Source organism: Papio anubis, chromosome 13 (assembly GCF_008728515.1).
Source record: "Papio anubis isolate 15944 chromosome 13, Panubis1.0, whole genome shotgun sequence".
Taxonomy (NCBI): domain Eukaryota; kingdom Metazoa; phylum Chordata; class Mammalia; order Primates; family Cercopithecidae; genus Papio; species Papio anubis.
Genome location: NC_044988.1, coordinates 19,854,990 through 19,875,125, shown reverse-complemented (window position 1 = coordinate 19,875,125; position 20,136 = coordinate 19,854,990). Strand labels below are relative to the sequence as shown.

At 41.5% G+C, this 20,136-nt stretch overlaps 1 protein-coding gene and 1 pseudogene across 1 annotated transcript in view; one reads left to right on the top strand and one right to left on the bottom strand.

Annotated features, from left to right (window-relative positions):
* LOC101022282 (guanine nucleotide-binding protein subunit alpha-14) overlaps positions 1-20,136 on the bottom strand; it is a 221,603-nt gene that overhangs the window by 137,807 nt on the left and 63,660 nt on the right. The gene's annotated exons all lie outside the window — the stretch shown is intronic.
* Positions 15,984-16,377, top strand: LOC116269999 (annotated as a pseudogene).

Below are 20,136 nucleotides of genomic sequence, written 5' to 3'. Positions count from 1 at the left end.
TGGTTCTGAGGCACTGCCCAGGATGAGAACCATTGATACCCAGAGACTACCAGGATGGTTAGGGCTAATGAGCTCACTCTTTTAAAGCATTTATTATACAAGTTATATATGAATACATTTCTTCTTATTTAAAAAGTTAAAATATGGCTGGGCATGGTGGCTCATGCCTGGAGTCCCAGTCCTCCCTTTGGGAGGTGGAGGAGGGCAGATCACTTGAGGTCAGGAGTTGAAGACCAGCCTGGCCAACATGACAAAACCCTGTCTCTACTAAAAATACAAATATTAGCTGGGCATGGCGGTATGTGTCCGTAATCCCAGCTACTTGGGAGGCTGAGGCACGAGAATCACTTGAACCTAAGAGGCGGAGATTGCAGTGAGCCAAGATTGTGCCACTGCACTCCAGCCTGGATGACGAAGCAAGAATCTGTCTTTAAAAAAAAAATAAGTTAAGATATTACAATTAAATCCTTCTTTGGCCACCTGCCCTGCTTCCAATCCAGGGACATTCTTCCAGGACTCATTCTGTTCATTTACATACATACATACTCATAGATATACTGGTGAATATACACATATATGAAAATACAAATACATTTCATTTTTCAAAATAATTTTAACATGTTTCCTACTATGCATATTGTTCTGCTGCTGTTTTCACCTAACAGTATGCCTTTGAGTGCTTTCCATGTCATAGTTCTGTTTTATTACTTTCAACTACTATATGGCATTTGCATACCATGTAGTACTTGAAAGTATTTCTTGTAAATGAAAGTATTTCTTTTAAAATGCCATTCCTGTAAATCTCTGCTGTCCAGTATACTAGCCACCAGCTAAACGTGGTTACTGAGTATTTGAATGAGACTGGTATGAATTGAGATGAGCTAAAGTGTAAAATACAGACCAGATTTTGAAAACTTAATACTAGGAGGAAAAGAATGTAAAATGCCTCATTAATAATGTTTTATATTGATTACATGTTGAAGCAATAATATGTTTCATATATTGGATCAAATAAAATATAATATTTAAATCAATTTCACCTGTTTCTTTTTACCTTTTTTTAAATTTTATTTTTGAGACAGAGTCTCACTCTGTTGCCCAGGCTACAGTGTAGTGGCACAATCTCGGCTCACTACAACCTCTGCCTCCTGGGTTCAAGTGATTCTTGTGCCTCAGTCTCCCAAGTAGCTGGGATTACAGGCATCCACCACCATGCCCGGCTAAGTTTTGCATTTTTATAAGAGACAGGATTTCACCATGTTGGCCAGGCTGGTCTCAAACTCCCCGCCTCGAGTGATCCTCCTGCCTTGGCCTCTCAAAGTGCTGGGATTAGAGGCGTGAGCCACCACGCCCAGCACTTTTTACTTTTTAAATGCAACGATTTGAAAATATGAAATTACTGATGTGGCTAACACTGTATTTCTATTGAATGAGTCTGCACCAAATAATGGGCATTTAGGCTTCTTACAGTTCATCTGAAATCACAAGAAAATAAGTGCCACAGTGGACATTACGATACATCAGTTGTTCCCAATGGGATGCTATCTGGTAAAGGAACACTCTGGCCACAACTTAGAGGGGTAACTGGCACTTACTGAGTAGAGGCCAGGGTTGCTGCTAAACATCTGGCAATGCACAGGACAGTCTCCCAAAGCAAAGAACTGGCTGGCCCCAAATATCACCAGTGCTGAGGTTGAGGTTGAGAAACTCGGTTAAGTATAAATCCTTGTCCACGTGTGGGAGTGCTTCTATTTTTTTTTTTTTTTTGGACAGGGTCTCACTCTGTCGCCCAGGCTGGAGTGTGGTGGTGCAGTCTCGGCTCACTGCAACCTCTGCCTCCCAGGTTCAAGTGATTCTTAAGCCTCAGACTCCTGAGTAGCTGGGATTACAGGCGTGTGCCACCATGCCTGGCTAATTTTTGTATTTTTAGTAGAGACAGGGTCTCGCCATGTTGGTCAAGCTGGTCTCGAACCCCTGGCCTCAAGTGATCCGCCTGCCTCAGCCTCCCAAAGTGCTGGGATTATAGGCGTGAGCCACTGTGCCCAGCCAGGAGTGCTTCTTAAAGGTAGATCTTAAGTCATGGAATTGTCTGTGCTTTTGAAATGTTCATACACAACACCAAACTGCCCTTCAGAGTGGATATGCCAGTGTCACCTCCCATCAGCAGGATGAGAATATTCAAATTAATCTTTAAAGAAAAAGTAAATAAATCCAGCTGGAAAAGTTTGAAAGGCTTCAAAATGTCCACTAAATATTAGAAGTTCCTACAACCACCAGCAGGAATGACAATACAACTCTAAGTCCTAGAGTTTTAAGTAATATTTGGAAGTTTTAATCTATCCTCACCCTTTTATGAAATGTCTTTCATGATCCCAAAACATAACTACTTTGGGTCCTGGCATTGTTAATTTATAACTAACTGACTAGTATATCTCTCTGCTTTACAACTGTGGCCAAAATTTGAATCTTAGGAGAGTGAACTTCAACAATCTCAAATGCTACACTAATTAAAAATAAGAATTATTATTTGTATTTGTCATATACCAAGGGCCCTAAAGCTCTATTCTCCCAAAAATATTGCCCTTGGAATAACCTTCATGTGTAGTAACTGATAACACAAGTCATGTGCCTGGGCCCAGTGTCTGTTCTCAAACATACTACCTATTTATTATTTAGAGATGATCCTGCCAAACAAATCAGCAAGTACAAATACGTTATAAATCTAAATCTGTTATGCAAACCTGGAGGTACGCTTTATGTAAAATGTATTGCTCCCATATGTTTACATTTTACCTAGTCTTTAGGAAGCAAGATGATCGACCTTCTCCAATTTTCAATTTCCATGTTTACAAAAATGCAAATTTTTGCTAACATGATTCGTGTTGCAGGGTTGTTTTGTTTTTTTTTTTTAGGCTGGAGTGCAGTGGCGCGATCTCGGCTCACTGCAAGCTCCGCTTCCTGGGTTCACGCCATTCTCCTGCCTCAGCCTCCCAAGTAGCTGGGACTACAGGCGCCCACAACCACCCCGGCTAATTTTTTTGTATTTTTTAGTAGAGACAGGGTTTCACTGTGTTGGCCAGGATAGTCTCGATCTCCTGACCTCGTGATCCACCCACCTCGGCCTCCCAGAGTGCTGGGATTACAGGCAGGAGCCACTGCGCCCGGCTGTTCCAGGGTTTTTTAAAGACATATCAATGTAAGATACTCGACAGCCATAAGCTCTTTAGGTAAATTCCAACCCTTATCAGCCTCCTCTGCTGTGAACTTCCAATAAAGAACTAACTTTAACAATCATCCTGGAGTGAATCTGAATCCTGAATTCATTCTCAGTATGCATTATAGCAGGCAAAATGAGATGAGAGCTACAAATAATTACAGTTAATTGTAACTAGTCACCATTTTCTCCTACGAGTTTTAAAAAAACATGTTTGGGGGGCAGTTTTCCAGAGTAAAGTTATTCCGGCCGGGCGTGGTTGGCTCACACCTGTAATCCCAGCACTTTGGGAGGCCAAGGCGCGTGGATCACCTAGGTCAGGAGTTCGAGACCAGCCTGGCCAACATGGCAAAACCCTGTCTCTACTAAAAATTCAAAAATTAGCCGGCCATGGTGGTGAGCGCCTATAGAACCAACTACTCGGGAGGCTAAGGCAGGAGAATCGCTTGAACCCGGGAGGCAGAGGTTTCAGTGAGCCAAGATTGCACCACTGGACTCCAGCCTGGGTGACAGAGTGAGACTCCATCTCAAAAACAAAGAAACAAGTATTCCATTATGGCCAGCAAAAGTTTGTGATAATGTTCTTGCTCTAAATGATATTTATTGCTCTAAAATGATATTTATTGCTCTCAAAATATCTTGCTCTAAAATGATATTTATTGACTTTCCTATTTTTGGCCTAAAAGATTCTAAATAATTTGTTCTATGGAGGTAGGGAGGAAGAGGAGGAAGGAAGATTAGAAAGAAGGAGGTGGGCTGGGCGGTAAGCTCCCTGAGACAGAGTGGTCTTTCTTGTTTATCACTTTACCTGCAGCTCCCAGAGCAGGTTCTGGCTCATCTAGCATAGCTCAAATACTGCTTAAAGAATGTTAACTGGCCAGGCGCAGTGGCTCATACCTGTAATCCCAGCACTTTGGCAGGCCGAGGTGGGTGGATCACTTGAGGTCAGGAGTTCAAAGACCAGCCTGGCCAACATGGGGAAACTAAAAATGTGGGGGTTCAGATATTTCCAGTGGGAATATAGAATCTCACTCTACTAAAAATACAAAATTAGCCAGGGGTGGTGGCACACGCCTGTAATCCCAGCTACTCGGGAGGCTGAGGCATGAGAATCACTTGAACCCAGGAGGCAGAGGTTGCAGTGAGCAGGGATCATGCCACTGCACTCCAGCCTGGGTGACAGAGCGAGACAAGAAAGAAAGAAAGAAAGGAAAGAAAGGAAAGAAAGGAAAGAAAGGAAAGAAAGGAAGAAAGAAAGAAAGAAAGGAAGAAAGAAAGAAAGAAAGAAAGAAAGAAAGAAAAGAAAGAAAGAAAGAAAAGAAAGAAAGAAAGAAGGAAAGAAGGAAAAGAAGGAAAGAAGGAGAAGGAAGGAAAGAAAGAAAGAAGGAAAGCAATGAATGAAGAAAGAAAATGAAAGAAAAGAAAGAAAGAAAGAAAGAAGGAAAGAAAGAAAGAAGGAAAGAAAGAAAGAAGGAAAGAAGGAAAGAAGGAAAGAAAGAAGGAAAGAAGGAAAGAAGGAAAGAAAGAAAGAAAGAAAGAAAGAAAGAAGGAAGAAAGAAAGAAAGAAAGAAAGAAAGAAAGAAGGAAAGAAAGAAGAAAGATGAAAGAAAGAAAGAAAGAAAGAAAGAAGGAAAGAAAGAAAGAAAGAAGGAAAGAAAGAAGGAAAGAAAGAAGGAAAGAAGGAAGGAAAGAAGGAAGGAAAGGAAGGAAAAGAAGGAAGGAAGGAAAGAAGTGAAAGAATGAAATAGTCGAAAGAATGAAAGCACAAAAAAGAATGGGAAAGAAAGAAAATGAAAGAAAGAATGAAAAGAAGGAAGGAAAGAAAGAAGGAAAGAAAGAAGGAAAGAAGGAAGGAAAGAAGGAAGGAAAGAAGGAAGGAAAGAAGGAAAGAAGGAAAGAAGGAAAGAAGGAAAGAAAGAAAGAAAGAAAAGAAAGAAAGAAAGAAAGAAAGAAGGAAAGAAGGAAAGAAGGAAAGAAGGAAAGAAAGAAAGAAGGAAGGAAAGAAGGAAAGAAGGAAAGAAGGAAAGAAGGAAAGAAGGAAAGAAAGAAAGAAAGAAAGAAAGAAAGAAAGAAAGAAAGAAAGAAAGAGAGAGAGAGAGAGAGAGAGAAAGAAAGAAAGAGAGAAAGAGAGAAAGAGGAAAGAAAAGAAAAGAAAAGAGAAAAGAAAAGAGAAAAGAAGAAAAGAGGGAGGGAGGGAGGGAGGGAGGGAGGAAGGGAGGGAGGGAGGGAGGGGAAGGAAAGGGAGGGAGGAAGAGGAAGGAAAGGAAGGAAGAGGAAGGAAAGGAAGGAAGGAAGAAGAAGGAAAGGAAGGAAGGAAGGGAGGAAGGAGGGAAGGAAGGAAAGGAAGGAAGGAAGGAAAGGAAGGAAGGAAGAAAATTAAGTTAACTATTAAAAAAGTTACCAAGGTAAAAATATATACAAGTTAAATCCAAATTTTGATTCAGAAATGCAAATTCGGATCTGGCAAATCTGTGGCATGGAATCTGCTGGTGGAGAGGGCAGAGCCCTTCACAACAGTTAACCTGAGGAGGAAAGGCTGACTGGGCTTTCCTAGGTGCAAGAGGTGGGGCAGGATGGCGAAGTCTCTCAGAATTTACAGGTGGGAGCTCCCTGGGTTTGTCCTGCTCATGGGCCACAGAGCTGAGGAGCAGGCTGCAGAGGAGATGGGGCTGCCTTCAGCAAACCCCCTTTAGCTGGTCTTGTGGAGGGAGGAAAGACACAATTGAAACAGCAAAGGTGCACTTCAGAAACCCCTAGGGGGATGCAATTTGGAAAGAGACTGTGATGCCACTTCTGAGATCAGCAGGAGTCTCTGCTACTCAATACTTTCAGGTGGATCTCCAAATCAGACACGTTTTTCAGTGCCCAGGCAGAAAGAGCCTTCTATTTAGCCCAGCTTTGACGAGAAACCCAAGTCCCCTATGTTCCTTCTCTTACTCTTAATGTTAAAAGGCTCTACCACCCCAGATGCATTTTAAACTGAATCTCCAGCCCCATGAATCTCTTTTGCCTTTTTTTTTTTTTAATGGGGTTGGGGAAAAAAAGGTTCCCTCCCCACAGAAGGTGGGTTGAACTTACTGTTGCTATTAATATATGTTTCAAGCACGCTCTTCCCTTGATCCTGGTTGTGACGTGGTAACTAGCAAGGCGGCCAGGGGGATGCAGTCCTATTAGCACAGCAGCATAGGCAGAGATCATTGGCATTTGGCCGAACATGGGCACTCAAGAAGGAAAACACCTACTGCTGGATGTGCTGCAGCTACTCCTCTCCAGTGCTGGAGGGGCCAGAACTGTCCTGCCCAACAAGTTTCCTGAGCACCTACTATGTGTTGGGAACTGTGAAACGGCTGTGAACGACAAGGACGCAGCTCTTGCTCCCCAGGAGCTGACAGAACGGTCAGCAGGAGACAACTGCACAGGAGACCACTCATATAGTGAGTTCTGCTGACAGGGGCTGCTCCAGGGAGGAATTAAGGTGGAAGGAATGAAGGACCCAGGCTATCTGGGTTCAGTACTTGTCCCCTGGGTTCAGTACTTCAAGGGCTGTGTCTGGCCCCCTAAAGCGAAAAAGAGTGCCATCTCCTCTTGGAGGAGGGTAGTGGGGGATATATGTTTTTCTTTTTTTTCTTTTCTTTTTTTTTAAGACGGAGTTTCACTCTTTCACCCAGGCAGGAATGTCGTGGCGCAATCTCGGCTCACTGCAACGTCTGCCTTCCGGTTTCAAGCAATTCTCCTGCCTCAGCCTCCCAAGTAGCTGGGATTACAGGCGCGTGGCACCATGCCTGGCCAATTTTTGTATTTTTAGTAGAGATGCTGGTCTCTACTCCTGACCGGTAGGCTGGTCTCAAACTCCTGACCTCGTGATCTGCTTGCCTTGGCCTCCCAAAGTGTTGGAATTACAGGCACGAGCCACCACACAAAAATCACAGAGAGGAAAATGTCCATACATTTTAGGACCAAGAATTGTATTTGGATTGATTTTTGTCATTATTGTTTGCTTGGAGGAAGTTGCTTATCTTTAAAGCAAACAAATAAATATATATATTTACTTAATTCTAACAGCATTTCCCCCAATTTTAACAGCTTTATTGAAATACAATCAACATACTATAAATTTACCCATTTAATGTGTACAATTCAATGGTTTTTAGTATATTTACTGAGTTGTGCAATCATCACCATAATCTCATTTTAGAACATCTTATCATGTTTTAAAGAAAGAAACCCCAAAAGAAACTTTGTACCCATTAGCAGCAACTCCTTGCCCCCACCACTGCAGCCCAGGCAACACTAATCTACTTTGTCTCTTTAGATTTGCCTATTCTGGGCATTTCATATGTGGAATCATGCAATATATGTGTTCTTGTGTGTGTGTGTATAATTGGCTTCCTTTATTCACATAATTTTTTAGGTTTATTTATCTGGTAGCATGCATCAGTACTTCATTTTTTTTTAATTGCCAAATAATATTCTATTATGGCTATTCCACATTTTGTTTATTTTTTCATCAGATGATAGACATTTGGGTTGTTTCCACTCTTTGACTACTATGGATAATGATGCTATGCAGATAAGTTATCCAGACAAATCTTCCATTCTTCCTCTTTCTTGGGTCAGTCCTACCTTTAGACATTTCTTTTTCCTCCTTTCTTTCATAAGATGAAAGGAAATATCATATATCCATCATAGTTTTATAGAATACATAAAAAGACACAAATTCCAAGTTGGCCGCAAAAGGTATTTCAGAAGAGAGGCTTTGTTTCAATGTGTAATAAACTGATGTGTGACCTGTGATCCAGTTTTTAAAAATATTTATGTCAGAATCACAATCTGCAATTAGAAACTAAAATTAACTAGCAACAAATAAAATAAATTAGTTTGAATTAGCCAAAGTAATCAAGTCTATCAAAGAAATTAAATATATTAAGCAATAATTAGCCTAAACATCATCCCATGCCTTGAAAATCTTGCAAAAACTTGGTGTCTGTATGCCTCCTGGGGACTCTGTACATTTTTAAATGAGGTCAGGCCAGATCCAATTAGGATGCTCTGAATGCTTTGGGGTTATAGTTTAATGAGTTACAGCAATAATTTACTAAATGTTCCATTGTGGCTTCATGGAGATAATATTACAGGTAGATAGCATAGGTCTATAGAACTAGCTGATTAGGATTTGCAGAAAGAAACTATGAATAGTAAGCCAACAATACACTGTCAATGCTAAATAAATACTTAGTGATATTATCTCAGCTAAAATAAGATTATAGGTCACTTTAATACTCTGCTTGAAAGTTATTTTTATCAATCCTTGAATGCTTTCAGAGAATAATCTGTTAAATTTTCTGCATCATAGATGTTGGGTTGCAGGAGAGGGGAGCATTAAAAGTAAAGATCTAGGTTTCAGGCAGGGTGCGGTGGCTCACGCCTGTAATCCTAACACTTTGGGAGGCTGAGGCAGGCGGATCACCTGAGGTCAGGAGTTTGAGACCAGCCTGGCCAACATAGTGAAACCCTATCTTTACTAAAAATACAAAAATTAGCCAGACGCAGTGGCAGGCACCTGTAATTCCAGCTACTCAGGAAGCTGAGGCAGGATAATCACCTGAACCTGGGAGGCAGAGATTGCAGTGAGCCGAGATTGCACCACTGCACTCCAGCCTGGGCAACAGAGCGAGATTCCGTCTCAAAAAAAAAAAAAAAAAAAAAAAATCATCTAGGTTTCAGCTTCCACTGGGATACAACTGATCTGTGCTCAAGGGATAAGCTGGCTCAGTTTCTCCAGGGCATCTGCAGGCTCCATGACGGTGTGATACTGGAAGGAGGGAAGGCAAGGGATGAGCAATACACTGAGGGGAAATCTTGCACCAAAATCTCTAACCATGGGCTAGGATGCTGGACATGGGTCAAGAATCATCACAAAGTTCAAAGACAGTGGCCAAATGCAATTAGACTTTCGTACCACTTAAGCACTACCCTTTGTTTTTGTAACTTCTGTCTGCTTCTCTGTGGTTAATAGACCAGAGGTTGGGGGAAACTTTGGTGTTGGCATGTGACTAACTCCACTTTAGAGAAGAGGGTCAGGAGAGAAGGCAGCATATAAGGAGCTTAGAAAAAGAGTAACCATTGTACTATTCATATATATCTACAAGTATCTATGTATCTCTATACATCCCATAACCTCACGTTGTAAACCTCAAATATCCACAACAAAATTTATGTTTAAAAAAAGATATGGGTATCATGCCATGTACCTGTAATTCCAGTATTTTGGGAGGTTGAGGAGAAAGGATCACTTGTGCCATGAGTTCAAGACCAGCCTGGGCAACATAGCAAAAGCCCGTCCCTAAAATTAAAATTAAGCAAAAAAGAGAGAGGACCGGCCGGGTGCGGTGGCTCACACCTGTAATCCCAGCACTTTGGGAGGCCGAGGTGGGCAGATCACAAGGTCAAGAGATCGAGACCATCCTGGTGAACATGGTGAAACTCCATCTCTACTAAAAATACAAAAAATTAGCTGGATGTGGCGGTGTGCACCTGTAGTCCCAGCTACTCGGGAGGCTGAGGCAGGAGGATGGCATGACCTGGGAGGCAGAGCTTGCAGTGAGCTGAGATCGCATCACTGCACTCCAGCCTGTGTGACAGAGTGAGACTCTGTCTCGAAAAAAGAGAGAGAGAGAGAGAGAGAGAGGACCTACAGGAAACACAGGCAAGCTGCCACTGAACATAAGCAAGAGCATGACACTGAAACCAGTCTCAGCAACAGGACAATCAAGCTGCACCTCGAAGGTATTTAAAGTTTGAAGAAAAAGGCAAAGTAAAGTCTAGAGAGATCATTACTTTCAGTGGTTTACTTCCAAATTAAAAAGTTGTTTGATTGGTAATTTCAAAGCCAATGAAGGTTTGTGTTTCCTGCCTTCCCGGACTGCCATGGGTCTGGAGAGGTGATGTGATTAAATACAGGCAGTAGTTTACAGCTAATGATGACCAATGGAAGAAAAAAATATTTCTACAACTTGAAATTCATATATTACATATACTGTTTCTCCTTGCATTTTAAATGTGTAGGGATATGAGGATTAATGTAAGTATATTTCTTTTTTTCACTTGAAATGGGTAGAAACAAGGATTCTCATCAATTGACACTATCAGGAATATTTGTTCATCTTTGAGAGTCTCATTAGGTATAATTAACAGTAGCCATCACATCAGGCAAGCTCTGGAATCTATGTACTTAATATAATATTTTTCTTGTTTATTTGCAGGCAGGCAACCTTCCTCCATGCTGCAGCTATGCTATCTGTGATATGTGGCCTCCAACATTGCTACAACAAAAGAAAAACAGGGGAGTCTTATGTGCCTTGACCCAGATAAGACTCTCTCCTCGGAGTCACATGACTCTAAAATAAGTGCAAGGGAGGTGGGAAAACTTGGCAAGTACTAACTGTTAGCTGCTTCACACCCAACTTCCTATAGAAGAGTAAATCAGCCAGATATCCACCCTATAGCGGGGAAGTAAATAAGGTTGCCAAGAAAACTTTTCTAGAGGAGGATAGTTTGAAATCACTAAGCATAGCTGGAGACACAAGATAATGGTTTCACGCTTCATATCCTTACTCAGTGTCCAGAGTTGGGGCTCTGGCCCAGACAAGGAGTGGCAGGTAACTGGTATGGCCCCATTTGACTTCATATCTGGCTAGAATACAAGTTTCTCAACTTCAACTCCAATGTCATCAAAACTGGACATTAGCCAGGCATGGTGGTGCATGCCTGTACTCCCAGTTAGTTGGACGCTGAGGCAGGAGAATAGCTTGAACCTGGAAGGCGGATGTTGCAGTGAGCTGAGATTGTGCCATAGCACTCCAGCCTGGGCAATAAGAGTGAAACTCCATCTCAAAAAAAAAAGAAAGAAAGAAAGAAAAAGAAAACTAGACATTACATATTACTTCCTTCTAGAATGAAAGACTCTTATTGAGATATCAAATTTGCCTAAACTTTTCACATGAAAAAAATTTACTTCCAGGTCTTGCTTGACAGTAAATGTTTATTAGCTCTTGTAAATTAAAAATTGCTTGAAGATTTTTTTTTTAAACTATTGATATCGGTCTCCTATTTCAGGCCAATTGAGTTATAATGTCTAAAGACAAGCCCAAACAATTATTTTTTTTAAGAAGCTGGGTAATTCTTAAAAGCAGTTAAGGTTGAGAGGTTCTATTTCAGATGTAAATCCATCTCATCTCCTAGAAATTACCACTTTCTATTGATTTTAAGTCTAAAAAACTTTTAAAAGTATGAGTGCCTAAGACCCACCTCAGATATTCTGATTTAATTGATTGAGTTGTGGGGGGCTGGACTTGGGGATATTTAAAGTTCTTCATGTGATTTTAACAAGAAGCCAACTATAAGAACTGCCATTTTGTGTCAACACAGCCATCCCTAAATCTCCTCACCAGACCAGAGGTGGCATGACCAAAATGGGGTTTTGGGAGAAGGGGGTAGAATCTGCACCGTTGGTGCTATCCATGGTGCTGAAATGGTGTTGCAATGAATTTTTTTATTAGTAACCATGGTGAGCACTTATTGTTTAAAGTATTAAAATATAAAATCTTCTACAGTTGCATTTTTTAAATTGAGAGATGTAAATCTACTGCTAATCACAGAATGACATTCCTATGGATTTTCAATTCAATATCATGGCTTGTTAAGGGAGAGAGATTGACGGATATGGTGAGGGAGGGGCAAGGAGAAGAGAAAGATGTTGAAAGAGAGGGTAATTTGCTGTTTGTCTAGTGATCAGATAGGACAAAAATAAAGATAGTTATGGCTTGTGCTCTTGGCAAATCCACATATTTTTATTTTTAGTTGATGATAGTGTACTGAATACTGAATATTTTTAATTTTTAAAAATATCTAAATTTTTACATCCCATCTAAAACTCGAAAGCACAATGTTTATTGTTTTATTTTTCTAAGAATATAGAGTGGCTTTTTTGAGGAAAAGCCTATTTCAAGAGTAACATCTTCATTTTATGCTATGTAACAATACTACCACTGAAGAGTTTCAGTTGATGCATTTGTGTAGCTTCATAAAAAATGGGTTAACATGGTGTCAGGGAACTCTAATCATTAGATATGGCCAGGAGGTTAATGTTTCCCACCTTTCCCTCCACATTCTGTACATCATTATCACAATTAAGTTGCCCAGTCAGTAATTTATTATTTCAGGTCTGAAAATCTATGCTCATTTCCTCAAATTTTACAGAGATGCTCTATGTTCCATGATTCATCCAGCAATGACTTGGTAACAAAGGGTTAAAAGGTTAAAAAAAAAAAAAAAAAGAATGCTATACACCTTTCCCAATTTATGACTGTTCTCAGAAACAGAGCAAATATTTTCCGGGTTAAATGACATATGACACTATGAAAATATGAGCCTCATATGCTAACCTGAAAATATCAAATATTTGAACCCCACCTTATCAGCAAATAGCTCAGAAATTTATGCCTCTTCCTTGCTAACCTCTAGCATTTTCCATAAGGTAGTAGTATGTGCATGGACAGAAATCTAGTAAAACACACGGAAACACCCTTTGAAACAGTTATACTCCTGTTTTCTGCAAGCAATTAAAAATTAAGGGCTTTAGGCTAGACACCAGAGGTGCTTGCTAATATGCAGATCCACAGGCTGTTTGAAGAGTTAGTGGGGAAAAAAGTCTCTCATTTTAAATTAAAATTACTCAAGAACTCATTTTACTTATTACCAAGCTAAATGAGCTTGGACACCTGAATTTACTGCTTTGGGGGAAAGAAAAGTAAGTTACTGCCCTATATTTTCTTAAATAGTGTACATTCCAAAGAAAGAATTCCAGATAAATTCTATGTTCCCCTAGATGAAAGTTCAGAGCTTTACCAATTTGGTTAGTATAACAATAAAATAGAGTTCAGTTCTCAGACCTTGCTTTATCCTCCATCTATATCGATATTTAACAAGTTGGTCTCATAAACTCAAGTCTTAGTGGATTCAGGTCAAGATGCTTTCAAAAACAAACACATCTGATCATCCTACAAGGGTGGGACAGCCCTCCCTCTAGGACTGTCATCAGTGAGACATGACTTCTATTCACCAAAGAGGCTTTCAAGAGCCAGTTTACCATCAACACATGGAGAATCATTTTAGCTTAGCCTCCTTAAGCTTCTGATATTCCCCATCTGCAGATTAAACACTCTGAGAACCTTCCTGTTTACTGACCACTTTCAATGAGGGCTCTGTAGAACGGAGAAGCAGGATGACAGAAGGAGTCACAGGAGGTACTTTGGAATTGCTCTTCCTATCAAATGACCTCAAAACTTGTTCTCCCAGTAGTCATGCATTTTTTATGGAAGTGAACAAAGAAATCAAATACTCCTCTCTCACCATTTAAGAGTTAGTATTACTGCAGTATGAAGATACTCATCATCAGAAACCACAGACAATAGGTCAAGGGTTGTCGAGTGAAACCTTAAATGATCATGGCAACAAGTCTTGGCCAGGAGTGGTGGCACATGCCTGTAATCCTAGCACCTTGGGAGGCTGAGGCGGGCAGATCACGAGGTCGAGAGATTGAGACCATCCTAGCCAACATGGTGAAACCCCGTCTCTACTAAAAAAAAAATACCAAAATTAGCTGGGTGTGGTGGCGCATGCCTGTAGTCCCAGCTACTCAGAAGGCAGTGGCAGTATAATTGCTTGAACCCAAGAGGCGGAGGTTGCAGTGAGCTGAGATCACGCCACTGCACTCCACCCTGGTGACAGAGTGAGACTCCATCTCAAACAAAACAAAAACAAACAAAAAGATTAAGTCTTGCTTGCCTTTTATCTGAGGATCATTGGGCCTGCCCTGCATCAGTGGCCCTGTGATTTCAGTCTCTCACATAACTCTAGAAAACTCTTATTACATCTAGGGCCAATGACAGTTTTATACTGCTTGAAAACGTGTTTAGAACTTGCTTGATATTGTGCTTCCAGTATGAGTCAACTATTGGAATAGATACAATAGTGAAAAATATCAATCTGGAACTAGAAAAGGACATGTTTAGTCACAGGTTGCTACAACCTTGAGATATAGATGAGCACCATATGTCTTAAAACTCATAAAATTTAAAAAATTGAATGAAGATAAAGAATATTTTCATGCAAATCTTTTCATAGCCTCGGTTTACAGACTGTCCTTGCAACATTTATCCAACTTAAAATCTTATCCTCATATTTCCCATATTGTAGTTTGGTTGAAACCTCATTTCTGCACAAATTTTGTCCCTATGAAGAGGTAGGCTTCAAATACAAAGAGGATTCATTACCAGAAAAGGGAATGAACCAGCTGGGTAAGAAGGGCAGACACTGTAAGTGCACCTAGAATACTGAGATCCAGTCTTCATTAACAATAAGGACTTCCACTTGATGGGCATCCAAAACACAGACAGGTGGACCTAAACAATGCTGTGGCCCTTATCTAGGACTATGGGGTGACACTGGCTATGATGCCTGGGCAACTGCTGGGCCACTGCCTGTGCCCTATTCTCCAGGCCATTTAGCCCTGGGAGGCTGGCAGTGAGCTGCCCGAGATGGGATGAGGATGTCTCTACCCAGGATCTCTGAGATCTAGGGCATCAGTCCCACCCTATGTCATGCCTATGAAGTTGGAATACTGGAGCATGTGACTGGCCCTCAGGCACTGAGAACAAATAAGAGGTCTTCACACTAAGGCTGGGCACAACTGAATGCAAAGGAGCAGAGCAGGTGGAGTTGACAACTGTCTTCAGATGAGAAGACACTGCCAACAAACGCCTCAACTATTCTCCCATACCCACAGGCTACTGGGAATAGACCTCTCTGCAGGGCAGGTGTGTATAGGGAAGGGGTTGCCTCAAGTCCTGCCGTTCCCCAACAATAGACAAAGATTTGGAACCAGAGACCAGCTGCTTGTCCGAACTGATACTGGTTCTGGTTTCATGATCAATGACCTTGAGGCACATTCTTTTAATTTCCCCAAAATCTAGTTTCTCCAGTTTCATAAAGTGATGTTAACTTTGCAAATTCAAAGGAAATCTTGATGTCTGCAAGTCCCTGGTCTTGGGCTTTTCAAAGACCCATTGTTCTTCCTTCAGCCATTTAAGGTTACTTTCTACAACTAGATGCTACATTTTCCCCCAGATAGACATTTCAATGACAGTCTCACCAAGATGCAAAAATAGGCTCAATTTTATGTTTCCTTTAGGTCTGCTGACTCATTTATTTAAGTCAATGGCAAGTCCTAACTTGTTCCATTGTGAAGTGCTTGGACAGAAATTACTGCTATTATAACAGTGATGTTTCTACACTTTCCAGTGATGCCCCTTCCTTGCAACCAATCCCCTTGCTAGGTGATTCATTTCTATCCTTCTCCAATTCCTCTTGGGGGCACACTTGAATCTAGTCATTTATTCATTCAAAATCTATTGAGAACCTATTACGAACCAGGGCTTTGGGAATTTTTGTCTTCTTCTGACAATTTTTAGGTGGGCTGGAAATATTCCAGGCCCACTTGTAGCTTTCTTCCATTCTCATTTAATATATAGCACATAACTAGGGTGACCATATGTCCTAGTTTGCCTGGAACAGTCCTAGTTTGTGCCTGCTATGCAAGCATAGATCTCAATAGTGCCTACTTGGGTCATAGACCACTCTGGGTTGCCGCTGCCACTGCTGCCATAGTGCCAGCCCCCTGGGTCTCTGCAAGGCCAGGTGATGCTCCAGAATGGGAGATAAGCTGATTTGGGAGCAGACTGAATCCAGCTTCATTCAACATTACTACCAGTTACTTGATAAAGATAGAACCCAAGTAGGTACAATTTACATTGATGCATCATGCCTTATGTGGGAAGGACAGCAATTCCAGGGGAAAACTGCCATTGTGGAGAAGTTGTCTAGCCTTCTGTTCCAGAAACTCCAGTACAGCATCACAGGAACAGGACCATTAGCCCACATCAGATAACTGCATCATCAGCCTGGTTGTGGGTGAGCTTAAGGTAGATGAAGACCCCATCACCGGGTTCCACCAGATGTCACTCATGTTCCTATTAAAGAATATCAGTGAAGCTTGGGTTTGCACCAATGACATGTTCAGGCTTGCCCTGCTCAACTTTGGCTGACCTCCTGTCACCCAGGCACTCACACTGTTTCCTCCTCACTCCTCTTCCCAATACTATTCTCACTCCTCCACATGCTCCAAATATCATACACAAATGAGCAGGGCCACAATGGGAGTGCGCACAGTGTGCTGCTGCCACCAAGGTGTTGTGCATGATGTTTGGATGCTAGACTAGTTGCACCTGATGAGAGAAATTTGTATTGTACCAGTGCATTCCTCAGTAATACACGTGCATGCAAGTAATATCAAAGGTTGTCTTTTAAAAGAATCTACTGACGAGTTGCTCTAGTAACCCAAAGAAGTGAAGGAGAAAGCAGCTGCCTCACTGCCCAGACATTGATTTCTCCAGAAGTTTCAATGCTTAAAGATACAGTAAAGCCACACACACACACACACACACACACACACACACACACACATATAGTGCCCACTTTTACTCAGACTATCTCAGTTTGAATTATAAATGACTTGGTCACCCTAAAGATAACTAGATCTATCTGCAGTTCTCATAGACTTTATGCAGGGTGTGTTTATGGGTGGGGCGGGGGGGATGTGGGAGTGGAAGGAGTCCCATTTACAGAGACCACATGAAACCTTAGTTATGTGCTAGGCTGAGACAGGCTACAAGAGGAAACCATGAAGCTTGCTGCCATCTTTTAAGAATCATGTTTGGAATCAGTTCTTTTCAGAGGGAGCTAACAGAGAGGTTGACAGCATAGACTCCATAGCCAGACCTGTTGGCTCTACCATTTCCTAGCTGTGGGCAAGTCATCTAACCTCTCTGTGCCTTGGTTTCCTCATATGTAAAATGAAGATAATCATAGTACCTGCTTCATGTGGTTGTTGTAAAGATAACATGAGTCAATGTACCTGGCACATCAAAACTGCTATGACATGTTTTCTGCCACAAATGATTGCCCTGAATTCAGATCCAAGTCCAAGACAACTACACAGTGGCTGGATACAAGGGAGGTCAACTTTCAAGGGAATTTTGGTGCGAAAGACTCTGGTTCAGACATTGGCAAAATTACCCCAATTGGATCCTTTTAGGAAGTAAATGTGTGATAAACAAGGCAGGTCACTGAAGTTGTATCTCAAGTTTGGCAAAGTCACAGAATCCTTAGGACCCAGGGTAGCTGAGTGCCCAGAAGAAACAATCATCCATTCCACACTCCTGTGGATGCTTCTTATCATCTCTCGTCATCCAACTTCATCTGTTGGTAGCTCTCCTTTGCCACCTTAAATAAATACAGGAAGGACGGGCCAAGCTTCATTCACAGAGGAAGAGGTGCATGAAAAATCTGGAACCTCAGAACCTTGACATCAACAGGAACCTTCCTCTTCTGAACCCTTAAATTGTAACATCCTTCTCTTCAATCACAGCGTCAGATCAATCCAGCTCCCTGAAGCTCATAAATACCTTGGGCTCCTTGAAGCCTCCGTTGTTTCACAAATTATTTTTTCTCCATCTTCATTTTCTTTCCTCCACAGCCTGGATCACGTGCCCTATCATTGTAATGCTCTTTCAGCAACACTTTACTTTCACCTCCCAGTGTTTGTCCACCCAAGGCATGAAAGCTTCCAATCCTGGATTGATCCCACTTGGCACAAGAAAACCCCAAAGAAACTGCAGAATATTTTAGGTTTACGCTGCTACTCAGTTATAGTTTACAACTTCAGTGGGCTCTCAGTGGTGTGCTTTCCTTTCTGTGGTCTAACTCACTAGCCTTCCACCTTCATTCCTGTCCTCCACAACTTTACCAACCTCTCCCCATCCCCTACTGCTTTCCACCAGGCATGTAAACACTGTTTCAGAGACACTGACCACCAGGATAGAGTCCAATCTCCTTAACTGCTGTTCATCTGCCTCCCCTGAGATCTTGTCCATTACCTTGAACTGATAGTTTGCTATCACTCAATGACAATTTGCATGCCCATTTTGCATAAGTGTTTTCACTTCTCTCCAGTCCACCAAATAAATATTTCTGAACTTTTCAAACACAACCCCCTTCACTCCCTCATCCCAGCTGCCACAATATTTAGTCATTTGTTACAGTCATATGACTTGACACCTCCTGTCATCGGTCTGATATACAGACTGATAGCAGGTAATCACAGATACATTGTGCAACACCTCCTGTTGTTACACATGTATCTGTGGTTGCCTAACATGGGTCTGTATATCTGTATTTGCCACAAGACATCGAGCTCCGTAAAGTCAAGGGCCTGGTCTTGCTCATCTTTCTCTGCTCAGGCAACTGGGAAGTCTCCAGGAGACACTCAAAAACCATTGACTGACTGATGGAAACCTCACTCTCTGACTGGCAAGGCTAGGTTTTCACATCTGTACCCAGCTATGTTAAATCAAGATCCCCACTGATGAATGCAGTGCTAGCATCTGAAATCGTTGGTCAAACTGCAAATATAACAGAAGGCAGTGCTCAGAGACTTCCCAGCAGCACTCACTGCTGTGAAGCTCAGAAGTCTTGGGATATGCACAAGAACTTCACCCTATCTCTAATTGGGCTAATTCTCCCAAACAAATGATGAGACAACGCAGTCTTTGTTTTGTGAATCTGATCAGGAAATGCAAGCCAGACATTAAAGACTGAGTTCGGGTTTAAGGGGCTGCGAGCAGAGAAGAAAACAATCAAGGAAAACAAGAAAGCATTAAATTTACACTCGAGGTCATCAGGGCTTCAGCTAAAAAGGCAGATAAATAGCAGGCAGCTGGGAAATGTGGAAAAGCTCTGGCAACAGAAAACCCCAATTCAAGGAATCTGGACTCCTCTAACTCCAGATTCCAAAACAGAGGACTTCTCTGCAAGTTCATGAAGTTCCAGTAAAACTTTGTTTGGAATTTTACTTGTTTTATGTTCTCCTTGATTAAGAGGTTAGGACTTTTAAAAACTCTTTTCAGATGATTTCTGTTGGACTCTTTACTGACCTACTTCTGAGTGTATGTGTGAGAGATGCTAAACAGCCTAACTCCTGTGTCTACAAGCTTGAGATGAGATCCCCATCATCTCCTCTACAAGCTTTCAGCCCTCTAACAGACTCCCCCACTCCCAAAAATCCTTGATTAGCCCCTAAACTAATGTTTCTAAAACTTTTCTGTGCATGCCAACTGGGGATCTTGTTAAAAATACAGAGTCTGCCTCGGTACATCCAGGGTGTGGTCTGCAAGCCAGCATTTCTAACAGGCCCCCAGCCAAAGCCATTGCCTCGGGTCAGAGGACCACTCCTGGAGGAGCAAAGTTCTACCCCTCCACTGGTGGACCCAAAAGACATCACCCAAGGGACAAACACGGTGCTCCATTGATGTGCAGGAATAAAGTATTTGAATTTCATGTTACATTTATCTAAAAACATAAAATCTCAACAAACACAGCTAACTAACCTCACTTGGTCCAATGTCAGATTGTGTGAAAAGGAATACTGAGACAAGGGCAAAAATAGAATTCTGCAACTCAGAGCAGTAGACAGCAGTGGACTCACTTGTTCATTCCCATTCAGCTTTCTGCTTAAACAGTGCCAAGAAACTGGAAAAGGTAACATTAAGAATCTATCTCCACCAATCAAAGGTGGTCTAACAGTTCAAAATAATAAAGATTATTTGGAATATGGGCTTATAGTGTTTAATGATGACCTTGGTAGTATATTGCATCTGAAAATAGTATATGCTTATGATTTTAAAGTAATAATCCCTAATTTGAAGAGTACATATGCAAACATTATTTGACTGATGGGGTGTGCAATC